We start from the raw sequence: 5194 nt of genomic DNA, 5'->3' as shown, positions 1-5194 counted from the left end.
GGAACAAAATTATTTAAATATACAGAAACTTTTATACTCAACCATACCTTGCGATATCAAAGTACTAAAACCTTGTCAAAACACTATTCATCTAATACCCGATTATCCTACCGGCTGGAGGCTACTTCTTTTATATACTCTGACATACCCCTTCAGTAACCATGAATTTTTACCATGTTTTTTTTTACAAATGTTCTACTGTTATTGATTATGATCTGGTTTATGGAACTCTTTTGTTTATCATATTGAATTACTTTGGAATTGGATAGTTTTCTTTGTATGGACCAGATTCGTGGTCAGACCATATCGATGGTCAAGTTAGGCCAATGTGTGCCTTGGATCCAGTAGTTAGAGCAGTGATGTGTGCTCTGCTCGGGGTTAGTGCGTGACTGATCAGCAACATAACCTTGGTTTTAAAAACTTAAAATGAATATCCAATTCTATTGGTTGTTTAACAAGAAACATGATTCCTCTGAATCATCTCATTTATTATTGTTTAACCTCAGATATTGATAATATGACTTGCTGAGCTAGTTAGCTCACTCTTGCGAATCTTTTTATGTATTCAATAGTTAAGAAGGATACGGTTGATAGCAAGGTTTCCCAGTTCAATGCTCGAGCTAGGATTCCAGATTATGATTGATCGAGCTAGCAGGAGCTTATTGCAGTAGTGAGATAGTAAGGTTGTAAGATTAATTTCATATCATTTGTAAATTAAATTAGTTGGGATTTGGTACATTGTAATAAAAGTTAAGGTTGGGGTTTGTTTTCATACTTTAACCTGTTGTGATCCGTGGTTATGTCAAGCAGGGTCATTGCAAATAATAATTTATATACACGTTTATATATTGAGTATGTGTTGTGGACCCCAAACTTCTAACCCGGGTTTGGAGGGCGCCACAGGTTGGTATCAGAGCTACAGGTTATAAGTCACTGAAACAAGCCTAGATTGTAGGGATTGGGTAGAGGGTTAGGATTAGGAATAGGAAATAGAAAGATAGGTCATCGTGAGGTTGAGTACGACTGTATAGTAGGTCTCCGGCACGGTTCGTGTTATGATTCGGGATTCTTAACTAGCGACATGATATCCAGGCAACGGCAATGGCAGATCCTGATTTCCCTGCATCAACTAATCGTTTGGAGCTTTCCGTTTAAGGATCATCATCTTCTCTCAGATTCAATTTGCGCCTTGTTCCTCCATCAGTATTAATGGTATTACCTTTTATTATGACAGTTGCGCCTCTCCAAGTTACTTAACGCTATTCTATTTACTCTTGATACAAGATGACCTATTTGAGAAACATCCATCTGTTTATTCTTGTTTTACTAGACGTCGATTGTGAGTGTGTCCTTTTAATTTACCCTACACCCTGTTTTATACCCCAGTTTAAAATCTGTTCTATCAAATAATTGTATTTATGAGGATGGACTCGGGAGCTGCAGTAAATGGTGAATATTGAGATACAAATTAAGGTGAGAATGAGTTTGAAAAGAAGATTCAAGTGTTCCGGAGGATGGATGTTATTAGGTTACAAGAAGCTATTAGTAAATAGGCCACTCATGACTAGCTTATGGAATGGAGTAGATAAGTGTTGAAGAGAGAGAGAGTTAGAAGAGATTAGGAATCTGAAGATTTCTTGAAATTATAAAATGGTGTTGTAATAATATGATATATATTTTAACAAGATGATGTGACATTAGCTGACTTGTTGACTATTGGATAGTCTGTTCCACTTAATGATTACAAAGTGGTTAACGGGAGTACTACCAGTATGCGAGCCTTAATGTGAAGCTACGAATAAGATAACGTGCAACGACAGCGAAAGTGTTCATTGATTACGGAAAGAAATAGACCCCAATGAAGGAGAGGAGATAAATGGAAGTGAATGGACCTTTGAGTGATCGTTCTTTAACTTGGTATTTGGTCATAAGAAGGACAACAACCAACTCATATAGTGAGGACAACCAGAGGTGTGATTTTCAAAATTTTCAAAATTTTTAACGAGTTTTCGGAAAAGATTTTTCCTTACAAAATTTCTAAAAGCCTTTTTGAATAAAATAAGTTTTAAACCTTGGTTGTCAACTTAATACTTGAGTTCTTGTTTGTTAAAAGACCTGGATTATCTGGAGGGATGTTGTTTCAGACTCAGTATTGTTAATCCGGAGAACGAGGTAACCTGCGATTATGAAGAAATGGGTGCAAGTATTGCCTGATAGGATTAACAACAGAACCAGTGTACGGAGTAACTATTCATCCAATTACTGGGATTATTACAGTTCGAAGAATTCATCGATTTAACGGAAGCCTGAGCACGACTGAAGAAGATTGGGAAGATTTCCAGACTCTTCTAAAAGAAGAAAATTATTAATAAAAAGATCGCTATGTTGAATGATTCATGGTTATTCCAAATTAAAAGAGGAAACTCAAGGTTATTTGATAAGAAAATTATTACGATCGAATTGTTAAAGTATTATATGTGTAGGTGCGATGTTACAGACGCGAGACTTAACAAGTAAGAATCTACCATAATGCTTAGTTGCGAAGGCATTTCAGCATCCTTCTAAAGTTGTTATATGATACATTTGGGATGTGATCGATCAAACTCGAAAGATGAATGCAAGTGAAATATGGATGGTGACCAATGGTATCATTCTTGTCCTCAACATTATAGCATATATTCCTTTTTAATTCCTAAAAAAATGTATGAACTTCTTTTCTTAATAAATTCTTTCAGATGATATCAAAATGGAGGATTTTGCATTCCTTTCGAATTTAATTGTTCCCCTCGAGTTTTGCCTTCCAATTGGGACAAACAGTGTTATGATGAGACACTTTGTCGGAATGACGAAGAGTCGGGTGGGACGCCACCTAATCATGTGATGTATGCCATACGGTATGAAAGACTGGCCATCTTAAGTACCAATATGGTTGTCTCATTCATATTCAAATCATTACTTCTTCTTTCTTTTCAACTCTAAGTTTATTAAAATTGTGAATCCTTCTAGTTGTTTCGTTGTACCGTGGTTCTTTGCGAGAGGTTTTCAAATAAAAGTCAATGTATTATACACCCAGCGGTCAAAGTCTCATATATCTCTCATGCATGGAAAGGAAACAAGGGCATGTGGTGAGAATTGAAAATTACTGGCCCTAGCCAGGGATGCATTACGAGTCGAGGGAATCTACTTCAATAAGGAACACGTTTCCGAGAATGAGAATTTGCGATTTTCCTGAGAAATAGGTTATTTAGAATATGGATGTGATGACGTGGAAAATTATTATGGATACCTTATGCGTTAAAGTATTGAAAGATGTGGGAGTAATTTGATCGTACATCTCTTAAGATTTTAGTAATAAGATGAATTATCCTATCGAATCAACAAGTTTATGACTAAAGGACTAACAAGTTAAGAACGTGCAGTTATTGAATAAGTAAGTACCAATGGCGAAATCGATATTTCTGGCAATAAGTTGTGAAGAATTAATATCGTTTGAGATTAGAGGATTTGACATTATGATGGAAGATAGTTCTGAAGACGTCAAATGAGAACGTGAAGAAGTTTAAAGGACAAAGGAAAGTAAAGAACTTGTTAAGAACGATTTAAGATTATAGTGACCAAAATATAAGTTCTATGGCGATTACAACTAAGAGTCCGGAGCAAACAGAACTTGAAGATTCAACATTCTCGAGATATGTTTCCAGATAATGTTACCAATATTTCCTTTAGATAAAGAAAATGTGTTTATGATTGATTTAGCACCTGAAATGAAGCCAGTATCCAAAGCCCCACACAGAATGGCACCAGATAAAATAAAGGAGTTACCGGAGCAAACGAATGAGATAATTAGAAGAAAAAAAAAGCAACTGGACCTAGCGTACCCCCTAAAGTGCACCGGCACGATGTGTTAATAAAAAAGATTGAAGTGTGAGATTATGTGTTAGCAAAAGCTCAACAAGTTTACTCTCAAGAGCAGATATCTATTACCTCGAACCAATGATTTGTTTAACTAAATGAACGAAGCAAGGTATTTTTATAAAATTGATTTAAGACTGAGTATATTACCAAGTAAAGATTGAACTTATGGATATACCAAAGATAATTTTTAGAACCCAATACCGTTGTTATAAAATTCTAGAAATGTTAATTGGATGAACTGATATACCAGTGATATTTAAATTTGATAAGTAGTGTCTTGAAGGAGGAATCTGGATAAGATTTACTTGTGTTACTTGAGAAGAACCATGCAACCTATACAATGATAGCTGAGGAGTCAAAGAAGAAAGAAGCGGTATAAAAAGAGTTTACCAGGTGAAAACTTTAATGGCATGAGGTATAATTCTTAGTATAGACAGTAAGTAAGGAGGAGACAAAAGGGGATTCAGCAGAAAAATTTAAAGATAGTATGAATGAAGAAAGACCAGAAGCACCAATAAAAGTAAGAAGTTTTATCATGGGCCAGTTATTATTGGAAATTTGTGCAAGATTTCTTGAAAGTTGTAATATTCGGGATGAAGCTAACCATAAAAAGCAAGAAGGTTATATGAAATGGAGAAGGGTGAAGAAAGTTTTGCGGAGTTAAATGAAAGAATGGTTACAACACCTATTTTATCACTTTGAAAGTATCAGGGAGACTTGGTAGTTTATAGTGATACTTCTCGTAAGGGAATAGGAAGTGTGTTGATGCAAAACAATAAAGTTATTACATATGCATCCAAACAACCAAAACCTTATGAGCAGAAGTACCCTAATCATAACTGGGAATTAAAAGCAACAATAATATTCGTTTTGAATGATTGGGAAAGATGTGAGACATATACGGACCATAAGAGTTTGAAGTATGAACTCCCGAGGAAAAGCAAATGTAGTGGCAAGAGATGAGTAAGAAGGAGAGAGAATGAACATAGAGACTATACCAGAAGAATTATCTATGGAATTCTAGAAGCTGGAATTGAAAGTCAGGGTTCATGATCCAAAAAGAAGTAAGAATGTATAAGTATAACTTTTCAGTCAGAATCGTTAGAGAAGATAAGGAAGTGTTAAGAAGAAGTAATGGATCAGGATATAAATCATTTAGTAGGTGAAGAATTGTACACGCAAAAAGGATGATCAAGGTATTCTTAGGTTTTCTTCTAGAAATTGGATTCCACCAATGGCAGAATTGAAGAATGAAATTTTACAGAAAGCTCATAATTCA

This window comes from Apium graveolens, chromosome 5 (genome assembly GCF_009905375.1).
Source record: "Apium graveolens cultivar Ventura chromosome 5, ASM990537v1, whole genome shotgun sequence".
NCBI lineage: Eukaryota > Viridiplantae > Streptophyta > Magnoliopsida > Apiales > Apiaceae > Apium > Apium graveolens.
Note: the sequence above shows the minus strand (reverse complement) of the source record.